The sequence below is a fragment of the Myodes glareolus genome, chromosome 20 (genome assembly GCF_982192425.1).
Source record: "Myodes glareolus chromosome 20, mMyoGla1.1, whole genome shotgun sequence".
Classification (NCBI taxonomy): Eukaryota; Metazoa; Chordata; class Mammalia; order Rodentia; family Cricetidae; genus Myodes; species Myodes glareolus.
In genome coordinates this window covers 12,944,781-12,957,097 of record NC_142045.1, presented here as the reverse complement: position 1 = coordinate 12,957,097, position 12,317 = coordinate 12,944,781, and the positions used below count along the sequence as shown (strand labels likewise).

At 35.6% G+C, this 12,317-nt stretch overlaps 1 protein-coding gene across 4 annotated transcripts in view; it reads left to right on the top strand.

Annotated features, from left to right (window-relative positions):
- Fstl5 (follistatin like 5) overlaps positions 1-12,317 on the top strand; it is a 501,743-nt gene that overhangs the window by 288,849 nt on the left and 200,577 nt on the right. The gene's annotated exons all lie outside the window — the stretch shown is intronic.

Sequence of the window (12,317 nt, the reverse complement as noted above, 5' to 3'; positions counted from 1 at the left end):
TTTTTCTCATGTTGCTTTATGCAATATGGTCTGTAAGCTTGATCCCAAAGTACAAGCTGTTTCTTAAGAGAAGTGTTATACTGAAGAGAATTAGGTTCTGGCTCCTCAAGAACATATGCAAAACTAGGGGATTTTTACTGTTCTAAAACAGCCCTGTGGCCACACTCTCTTCCCTATGCATCCTGTAACAAACTGACTTTGGTGTGAGAACCAGTTTATAAAGCTCCCTTTGTGGTTGCTCTGGAGGAGGAGCAATACTGACCTGTAGTCACCATGCATCAAAACCAATTTAATTACTTATGCAGTGACATTTACAACTTCATTAGGAAAGCAAAATGAATTAGCAGACGAGGTTACTGTACATTCCAGGAGCTACTGAACTTTAGAATTTTTCTTTCTTTCACTGGAATAAAAAACACTATTTATGCTAAGTGACTCCAGAATAATTTATATTGGTTTGAGTTGCTTAGACGTACCTTAGAAAGATCAACTGTGCTTTCTTTAAAAAATTAATATGACTTAGTCAACATAAATTTTATATCAGACTATTCTTTAAAAGTAACTTAAAAGGGACGAGGAAGCCACAACAAAAAATAATGAAAGAACTGTGCTCAAGAGAAAATCAAATGAGCAAGTGCTTGCAAAGTGCTAAAGAAACATAGGATCCATTGAACCAAACAAGTGAAAACCAAACATGAGATAGAGAGAGGGACAGCAGACAGACAGACCTACTCTGCTTCAAAAGAAAAAAGAGAGAGAGAAAAAATCATATACATTTAATGTAAAAATATTTGCTTTGAACTAAACTCCTTCCATCTAATAAGTGACTGCTTTGAAAGAGGCTACTTAAAAATATTATTTCTTTTGGCTACAGAGATGACTCAGAAGTTAAAACCACCTGACGCTTTTATGAAAAACCTGGGTTCAAGTGACCCCATCTCTGTGAGATGGCTCAATGAAATCCACTGGTTTTCCTTTGCAGTGGCATTCACACACATGGAATACTCAGAAAGAGACACTAGCCATACTCATACCTTAAAAAAGTAGCGGGAGGTTATATATTTGAAGATACGGTATATTATGTTGTTAAGATTTAGCCAAATTGAATGTTCTTTTATGTGGAAAAGGGGAACTTACCAGACAAATGACTTAGTAAGTTATCAGTCCCTTAAGAGGGTTTGAAAAGGCTAATATACCTTGCAAAATAAGGAAATGACAGAAATGAATCATTGTAGTTTAGTTAAAGAACGTGAAACAGTAGAGGTTAAGGAGAATTTTTGAGTATACTATCAAGACTATGTCAACTTGACTATTAAAAATGTACATTGCACACCTATTCTCACACTATATTAGCTGTTCTTTTGGACCTTAAGGAGGTAGAAGGAAAAAGAAAAATGATCATTCATTAGGTAAAAATATGTACAAATAATTTAATATAAAATTCCAGCATCTTTTTATTTTATAATGGCATACAAGGAAGAAGGTTTTAAAAAGTAATTTACAATAATGACTAGAGTGTCATCGGTGCTTTGATAGATAATGTCTTTACAAATTATGTAGCAATGGAACTGCTTAGGTTAAGAGGTTTTAAACTTGAGGAGACAATCCAAGGTCAAAGAACACAAAAAAAATGAAATAATCAAGAAGGCAGGTACCTAAGATTTGCTAGTATTGAGGAAAAGTAGTCCAGCACTGGTGTGTTCCATAGGAGTTCTATTGAATAGATAGATGGGCTGTTTTAGCTTTGTTTTGTTTTAGTAACAAATTTTATGAATTATCTGTCTAATGTCACAAAGCTTAACCATTTTTCATTAGGAGAAATCATGAGCTAAATAGAATGGGTGAAGCAATATGTCACCGGAGCTGGAAATAACTGAGTGGTGCACAGTTGACAAAGCATTGAGAAGAGTGTTAAAGGAAGATGTTTGTGCTTTGTTGGTGGTGAAACAGTGAGAAAGGAAACACAGATAAGTGTGAGCAGTATGCTGCTTTAAGTCAGTTCATGAGGATTCTACGCAATGATATCAGAACATGTCAGCAGACAAGAATCTTGCCTACATTATTGCTACGTGTTTTTCTCAGAGGGATCATCCCATGCTTTGGCATATCATTTGTTGTGGATGTAGAAGTATGTTGTTCTGAGAAGTGACATTTTACAAGTCCAACCCAATAGCCAATGAAACTCAAATGTGATAAAACACCATTAACTGGTCAGTAAGCTACCTTATATAATGAACTAACTTTTAAGAAGCAACGTTATGAGGTTCTATTTACTCGTAGATTATAACACGAGTTTAATGTAATGGATTTTAGTCATTGTAATATCATTATCTTAAGGGTTATTGTAATGATTCTGCCCTTAGGTCAAAATTAAAGATAACTTAAGGTTCTACACATTCAGTATTTGAAGCATAGAGATATGCTAGGTAAGAAAGGCACTTAGCAGCCCAGCATGCTGGCTCACACTTTGAAACCCAAAACTCAAAATTTAAAGGTCAAAACAAGCCAGCCTGGGCTATGTATCATGACACTGCCTCAAAACAAACAAGCAAACAAACAACAAAAACCACAAGAAAATAAAAACTCATAGCTGGATCAATGCTGTGTAAGCATTAGGACTCCAGTAAAGATGCCCAGAGCCCATGTGAACAGGAGGGTGTGGAGATCTGACTGCGATTCCAGCATGCAAAATTAGGAGACATGCTGCAGTGCTTGACAATCCTAAATGGTGAGGTCTGTGTTCACTAAAGGGCCCCCTAGTCAAAGGATAATATAAAGAATAATAGATGGATGTATCTGAAATCAACCTTGGGTCTCCACATGAACCTGCATACAAATGCTTCCATGTACATGTTAACACTAGCGTGCGCACTGCATACATATAAATACAAAAGATAAATCAAGTGCACATTTTAAAAAGAAAATAAAGACAAAAATGGATTTGGCAACGATCCATCATGTTGTTAAATAAATGCAAGCTGTTCAATTCAAATTTTTAAATGATATTCATATGATTGAATAAGGGTATACTTTTCTAAACAATGCTGCAGTTTTGGAAGATATTTTAAATCTTTTGTGGTCTCATGAAGCAGCAGCCTCTGCATGATATTATTATCTCAGTTCTTAACCTTCATTTGCAGCAGGAATCAAACTATAAAATGTAAGAAATTGACTCTTATGGACTGCAAGAACCAACGGTGTTAATACAAAAATGTGAATTTAAAATGGCTGTCCCTTTCCCTTCACTGGAATTTTTTGAAGTTTAGTGGTGTTATAATTACGATTATACTGACCTGCTCTGTCACCTGGGTACCCTGTTCATTTAAGAGACAAACTCTGTCCAATCTTCCCAGCTGACACAGGCTGGTCTCCATTCCCCCCCCCGTCTCTCTGTCTCTGTCTCTCTGTCTCTTTCTCTCTTTCTCTCGTACCCCATTACCCTTATGCCCTGTCAAGATCCTCTAAATTAACTCTCCATGTCCAAGCTCTCTCCCCATGGCCTATGTGTCTGTCTTCCACCCACCATCGGGCCTGCCAGGGTCACCTGTGCCGTCAATCTTAACCACTGACAAAGTGCGTATAACACTATGAAAAAGATTAAAAAGATGCATTTAAAAAGATGCTCACTATAAAAATGTTTAGTTATCACAAATAAAATTGTGCATTCATAATAGGTAATCCATTTATTAAAAAACAGACTCCAAATGTCTTTTTAATATAGAGGGATGTCACAGACAATACAATTTAAAATTTGATTCCTGCCCTGGGAATGTCAAGTTAAAAGTAAAACTCAGGAGTACAAGCTTCAGTACAGAGAGGAGAGGTCACAAGTCATTATCAGCATGAATTAAAAATGAAAATTACATAGGAAGGTAGGAATTAAAGAAACAAAATATCACATTTTAATAATGAATTAGCCAACATTTTCCAAGGTTAGTCCTGAGGCAAGAATATCTGCTTTGGCAGTCACTGAATTTGCCAGTGAAGAAGTCCCTGATAATTTTGGCCCTATAACTTCCAGCAAAGAGTCAGAAATAGAAGCAGTAGTAGTAGTGATTGGGAGGGGACCTAAAGAAACTTGAAAAAACAGTAAGGTTCACTAGAGAGCTGCACATATAAGCATGCATTGAACATGACTGTATTTAGAAAACTTCCAGACAGCTGAAGTTTATGTGTGGCTTTGGAGTCATCATGATTGTGGCTTCTGAGGGAGAGAAAGGGAGGGCAAACCCTCAGCACTTTAGGATGCTCCTGTCCCCCCTCTTACTCTCTAGTTTCTCATTAGCCTAACTTTATTGTACTACACAAGTGGGGTGCTGGTGGTAATATTCTTTTCTCTTCTTTGAAGAGCTGGATGATTTCTATTGTGTCCTCGCTTTGTGTTCACTTTCTGATATATGTGCTACAGTATTGTTTGTGACTGTTTGAAATTCCTATCGAAATTAAAAAAATAAGTCTATTAAGATTACTGAATTAGCCTCTGTGAAGGACATTACAAATTATTTATGAAAGATGATTTGTACATGGACAAAGAAAACCAGGTACAATTTTAAGTTTACCTAATTTAGGGGTTACTGCATTATATATTAATTTAAATCCTATAAGCTAAGCCCAGATAGAGCCATGTGAAACCTTGTAGCAACCTCAAGGATCAAATGAATTGGAAGGTTAATTCTTCTAAGACACAGCTTACTATAAAACAAGAAATGAACATGTTTATTTATAATCTCAGTATTCGTGGATGTCCCCTGACCAGTAAATGTTGGAGGAGAAAAGCTGCTTATTGGTTCCCGGCCTCCCAGCTAGCTTAGGCCCTAGACTCAAAATAATCACACAGAAACTGTATTAATTAAATCACTACTTGGCCTTTTAGCTCTAGCTTCTTATTGGCTAACTCTTACATATTAATTTAACCCATTTCTATTAATCTGTGTATCGCCATGTGGCTGTGGCTTACCAGCTAAAGTTCCATCATCTGGTCTCTGGCAGGGCTAATGGCTTCTCCCTGGCTCTGCTCTTATTTCTCCCAGAATTCAGCCTAGCTTTCCTGCCTACCAAAGTTTTGCCTTACTATAGGTCCAAAGCCATTTCTTTATTCATTAATGGTAATCACAGCATACAGAGAGAAATCCCAGATTAGGTAAGCATCACTCTCACAGTTTCTTCTAAGAGCTTGTCATGTGATTTGGCTCCTGTCTCTCTGAATTCTTTAGAACTTGCAGGAGCAGAATGGTTCCCACATGCACTTCCAAGGCTTTCTTGCTTAGAAAAAAAACATATCTTTTGGTGGGGACAACTCTTACCATAAAGGGCACAAGAGAAGTAATATTAATGTGAAGTATGATTTAAAATAGAACGAAAATGTTAGGTTCTCTCCACTTCAGAGGGTCTGTCCTCCACCTTGCCCTCCTGTTTTACATTCTAAGATGATATACAGAAATCTGTTTGAGATGCTTCGCCTCTGCAGCTTTCTCTGTATTCCCATCCCCGACATCCTCCACTTGACAGGTCTCTCATTAAGAAATTGTGTCTACTAGTGTGATTTCTACATAGCTTTAGAATAGACACAATCAGACCCATCAGTTTCTCCTTTACTTAAATTGAAACATTCATCTTTAATTCTTAGCATGTTGGCTCTTCATGTTGTACAAATATTGAAAAAGAAAGACACTTACTTTTGGACTCAGTGAAATTTAAATAAAAAGGATTATGTGTGAATTGATCAATCATTCTAATTTATGTCCTGTCATGTATCTTGTCAGTCATAAAAATTCATCTACCTAAAATTACTTCTCACCTACTGCACTGTAATATTCTGGGCTTTGCTTTCCTATGGTATATGACGTGCTATTTATTTTATTTATGAAAAATCATTGTTATTTTGGCTTTTCTAGACTCGCAATCTTGATAACAATTTCTCAGAAAGTCCTTAAACAGAGGACATTGCTGCATTTTGTATATACATTTTGTATAGTTTTGTATCCAAACAGTGTGTGGATAGGGCTTTCTTCACTAAGGCAAGAAATTTGTAAGTTGTGTAAGACTATGACACATAACTATGCTTCAACATTTTCAGCAACTGTTCTTTAGTCTTGCTTTAGGTGGTGCCAGCTGGGACTTTTTCCTGAGGTGGACAATTCTGGGCATTAACAGAGGCTGCAACTTGGCACTAAAACCTTTGTATTATTTTTAGTTGTATCATCATTAGGGTATAGTGAATTAATAACTTCCTGTAGTGTGCTGTTCTCCAACTGTAGTAGTTAACTTTTTGTGTTCCTCAAATTTGTAAAAATTTTGAAATATAGCTTATTTGTACATAAAGAGTTAAACATGATATTTTAGTTGGTATATTCAGTATTTTTCTCCTATCAAATAAGAGTGACTAATGTTTCCTTCTCCTAATAACCTCTTTGTGTTCAGATCCCTTCCAAAACATATAAGTTGCAGATGTAGAAAATAGTACTAGTTGTTGTTTTTAATCCTTCTTGATATAGTCTCTATAAATATAGAGCTGTGATTGTTCAGCAACTTAAAAGGAGAAAACATACCTTTCTGTTAGAAGCAGCCTTCTTTTCAGGTACTTAATACTATTCCCAATTTTACATTTTTGTAAATGAGATAAAAAAAAAGACTCTCTTTACCTTTAAATTCTGAAAAAAAGTCTTATATTTTTAATTCCTTTGATACCCTATTCTAGAGCCAAAGTTTGCAGCACAGTAATGGGCCCTTTCTATTTTTGAGAAGCACATCTATTGTGTGATGTTTTTGCTCTTACTCTTTTAACTTTTGGGGGAAGCCAGCCACTCAGCTCTCAAATAAATCACACATGGAGGCTCCTTCTTAGTTATGAATCCCTGGCCTTAGTTTGGCTGATTTCTTGCCAGATTTTCTTAAATTATCCTGACTATTTGTCTCTGGACTTTTATCTTTCTCTATTTCTGTATATCTTTCTATACTTCTTTTTCCATGGCTCTCTGTGTTGCTGGGTAGCTGGCCCCTGAAGTCTTGTTTTCTTGCTCCTGGTTGCTTGCTCCTTCTTGTATCTCCTATTTATACTCTCTGCCTCCAGCCATGCCCATCCTTGCTCTCACCTGCTATTGGCCATTCAGCCCTTTATTAGACCATCAGGTGTTTTAGACAGGTAAAAAATCACAGCTTCACAGAATTAATCAAATACCACATAAAAGAATGTAACACACCTTAAAACAATATTCCTCAAAAATTCATTGCTTTAATGTCAAGGTGATTAAGAATACAAAACACAATTATACATACTTGGAAACTGAGTTCACACAGTTACCATAAAAAACTGTTGTGTATTTATTTTTTTAAAGAAATAATGATATGCACCCATACATTGTACTAATGGTAGCTTGAAATTTTAGGCTGAAATCATGTGCTAACAGGTACGGGAAATCATGGGTGAAACTTTATAGCCACCATAGAGAATGAGTAGTCCATGCTGTCTAATATGCTGTTAGAGGTTCCTTTAACCACTGAATCTTTTCTGTGGTGCACAAGAGCATTGGATGTCTGTATTTGTTCCTGAAATTCCATGGTGTTCTCTTTCAATCTGGATCTGTGTTATTGCTCTCTTCATTAAAAACGTTTGCCTGTATAAAGAGATACTTGTATATATACAAGTAAAAATTTATTTACATTTATTTAAAAGTTGCAAGGAAGTGCTATAATGTACATGTTACATCATGACTAAGGAAATGTTTTTATACACTTTCATATCTCAGACATCCCTTTGCCTAAAATACCTACCTATTCTTTCTTATGAGTTTTCAGATCATTGAAAGTAGATTTTCAAAGGTGGCAGAAATCATTTATCACTGGACATGATGAAATAGTAATGGCTGTATATTTTATGGTTGTTCCACTGGAAAGATTGTGTATAAAGGCAGAGTTATTCTTAAGCACATACTTAAAACTCAAGAAACTTGAATCCTCTCACGCTCAGCATTGTAAAATAATCCCACTGTCTCAGTTCTTACTTATAATTCCATTACAGAAAAACAGAAGGAAAAGGAACAGCAGCATGTTTATTTTATGAGCACTGTGGGGGGTGGAAAACACATGGTGATGAAAAACTAGTGTAGAAGGATCAGCGGGTTGCGTTCTCGCCTGGCTCCCGCATGGCTAGCTTTACACCCAGAAATAACAACACATAAACTGTATTCATTTAACCATTGCTTGGCCCATTATCTGTAGCCTCTTATTGGCTAACTCTTACATATTGATCCAACCCATTTCTAATAATCTGTGTAGCACCACGAAGTGGTGACTTACCAGGAGGATTCTAACCTGCGCCTGTCTTGGAGAGGAGAGTCATGGCGTCTGCCTCATTTCTCTTCTTCCCAGCATTCTGTTCTGTCTACTCCGCCTACCTATGTTTTGACCTATCAGGCCAAGCAGTTTCTTTATTAATTAACCAATGAAAGCAACACATAGAAACAAGTCAAGGCTCACCTACATCAAACTAGACTATGTACTAAGATTTGTACCCAAACTTTAGAAAAATAATTTGAGGTCTTTGCATGTGAATATTCTTGGTTGGCTGGACATGTTGGGAAGGGGTATGGCTCATGTTTCTTTACTTTATGACAAATGAAAGTGGGGCACCCCATGCTACTCTCTAAGTGAAGAACTGAGTATATGCTCCCCGTAGTTCAGACCCCAGCGTTTGCTTCTGAAGAGAGGCTTCTGAGTGAGATGGTTAGTTCAAGATGTTCTTGAGACTGACTCCTGGGAATTTGAAGATATTCTCAGTTGAGCTAACAGTAAGTTGCCTAAAACGGTTAGTTGTACCTGAACTGCAGTATAGCAATGCAGACTGGAGGTAATAGCATAGAAATTCACATTGTTAGAGAAGAGTTTTAAAACCTGTTTGAAATGCCATTTAGATATCTGAAAGGGATAACAAACCATTGCACACCTGTGTTGCTCCACTTAAAAACATTTTTCATTCAAAATATTTTAAATGTTCCTAACGTTAACTCTGCTGTGTAGTTCTGTGGGAAATCATTGACATGGTATCCATTACTGAATCCTGTGGATAAGATGATTGATGTTGTTTCCTTTGCCATCTGAAGCTGGGCTCGAGCACACAGGTACATTTATCTTTTTGGTGTGTGAGTTTTTGAGACAGGGTTTCTCGTAGCTTTAGAGCCTGTCCTGCTTGGGACTCACTCTGGAGACCAGACTGGCCTCAAATTCATAGAGATCAGCCCATCTGCCTCCTGAGTGCTAGAATTAAAGAACTGTGCCACAATCACACAGTTATGAATATATATATATAAAACATAATCATAAGATTTTTTACGTATAAATATTTATATATTATGATTATATGATTTGAAAGTTAATTTGCATTGTTCTATTAGCACTGTAATAAAAATAAATTTTAAAGATGAGCATTATTATTATCCTTCAATGTAGATATTGCCATGCCTTCTATAGACAATTATGTATAGGTAAGAATCAATGAGTCTACTTAATTGAATATCCGTCTTACAAACTCACTTTTATTCACATCTTTACTAACAGATTAGGACTTGTATATTTTCTTACTATGTATATTTTAGTGGAAAAAGTTTTATAGTATATGCCTGTTTAAAGATATTTATCCAGAAAATTGTTCATTTCCTTTATGTTTTTCAATTTGTGGAGTACAGGTTTTTGAAATTATGACCTAATGATTCTCTGCATTTCCTCTATGCCTGTTGTTATTTACCTCTTTTCATTTCTGATTTTATTAATTTGGATACTTGCTCAATGCCTTTTAGTTAGTTTGGATAAATGTTTGTCTAGTTTGTTGATTTTCTAGAAGAACCAACTCTTTGTCTCATTGATTTTTATATTGTTTTCTTTTTTCTATTTTGTTGATTTCATCTCTCAAATTTATTATTACCTACTATCTAGTCTTCCAGGGTGGTGAGTTTGCCTCTTTTTGTTCTAGAGTTTTCAATTGCTCTGTTAACTCACTCATGTGGGAATTTTCCACACGATTTTTTTCTTCTGCTTCATTTGTATTTGGGTGTTAAAGTCTTGCTGTTGTAGGACCACTAGTTTTTGTTGGTGTTGTGTTGCTCTTTGTGGTGTTGAGTGTGTTCTTGCCTTGTCTAGCCATCTTTTCCTCTGATTGGTGTAGTTGGGACTGTATATCTGGTGATCAATTCTCCAAAGATGGAAACTAATGCATCTTTCTTTGGGCTTTTTTAGTTTTATAACCTCTCTGGTGCTGTGGATTATAAGTTGGTTATCCTGTACCTAATTCCTAATGTCCATTTTTGAGAAAGTACATACCATGTTTTTTTTTCTTAGTCAGGGTTACCTCACTTGGAATAATTTTTTTTCTAGTTCCATCATTTGCCTGCAAACTTCATGAGATCATTTTTTTTACAGCTAAGTCATATTCCATTGTAAAAATGAACCACATTTTCCTTATACATTCTTTGGTTGAGGGTCATCTAGGTTGTTTCCAGGTTCTGGCTATTATGAATAATGCTGCTATCAGCATAGTTGAGCAAATGTCCTAATTGTGCCATTTTGGACACTAGGCCTCTGCCACTGAGTTATGTTCCCACCTCAGATTGTACCTTTTTTCTGTATATTGTTTTTCAATTGTATCGGTATAGCATATATGTTCCCACTTTTGTGGGCTCACATGTGTTGGCTTTCATATGAAGGCCTGATGTCTACATGGGCTCACGTAGCTTGTTTGGGGGAGCAGCTCTCTCTGCCTTCTATGTGCTTTCATTACTTTCATTATTGCTGAGGCGCCAAAGCCACCATAATTTATGTGCATGCTGGAGATCTCGATACTGCTCCCATCTTTCCAGATGAATTCTTGCTCAGGCAGCCCCATTCACTGCATTTCATGGAACCATATATAAAGGCAAATAAAATCAAAATATCTAGACCATCCTAAGGACAGTGTGCAGTCTTAAAGTTTTTTATGTTGACCCTTGATGATGTAGAGTACAGTTGTGAGCGAGTAACTGCTTATTTAGAAAAAGCCTACGTCAGACACTGATGATTGCTTAGTTAAGCTCAGTAAGCTTGACTGTCAGTGGGAAATATATGAACTTGGCAAATCCATTATGTATTATTCCAAACTGTGGTTTAGACATTTTTACCTTCACGATTAATTTAGTTGTAAGAGGAAGCATTTAATCAAATATAAGTATACAAACTGATATTTGGCTAAATAGCTTAATATAGAGACATTTTATTTATATGAAAATTTAACAAACAAAATACATTTAAAATATGCACATTAGGTATGAGAAATGTGCTTTTCCTTTAGAAATATGCTGTTTGGCTTGGCATTAAGACGACTGTATATTGCTGATTTCTGTACTTAAAAATTATATAATTTCTTTGAAGAAATGATGTTGGGTCTTGCAAATGTATAGATAACATTATAAAAAGCTCCAGGCATTTCTTATTATATTTAATAAAGATATATTTTACTGGAATAGGTCAAGAAATATTCATGGTAGAGTAGTTGCCCAGAAGGATTAACATATCCATGGTGTCTATTCGGTGACATTTAGCATATCTGGTAATAATAGGTAATCAATCATGCCTTGTGAGATATGCCATTTCAAAATAGTTTGGTTAAGAATGTAATTCAATCTATTTAAGGGTATAAAAGCTGTGAGAATGATTAAAATGGAAATTGTCTAGAACTCTAGATGGAGGAAATAGCTTTTTAAGTGCCACAGGGTTCGTTCTGCATATAGATGGATCAGTAGTGTCATTATAAGAATATATATCATTGCAATTTACATACATCAGAATATTAGTTGTTAGAGACATACAGTCAGGGAACATCACCTAAAATAAAGAAGAGAAAGGAGATACAAGGAATGTGAGTTGAGCATCAAAGGCAATTCATCTGTAGAGTAGGAGCTACTCAGATTTCTATAATTGAGACAGCTTTGAATCAGCAGTCTGAAAAGATTAGATGGCCCAACTATTCACTTTGAATCAAATCCATGTTGTGAATTCATTAAAGATAATGACAAATGTTGAATAGAAATCATCATTAAAACAAATAAATGTAAGAGGTTTTTGCTAAAGAAGAAAAAATTTTACTAAGGAAAATGTTTGCATTTGCATTTAATTTCCCAGCTGTGTTTTAGTAGCTTTGAGAAAATGAAAATAAAGTAATATTAACATTTCTGGGAACTAATCCCAGACATCCACATTCTCCTTAAGGCAAGGAAATAGAAGCTAGTCGTGTCATTAGGAAGAGAAGTGAAATGAAAAAGAAATACATTTTAAAAGTCTTTTCATTTATATTT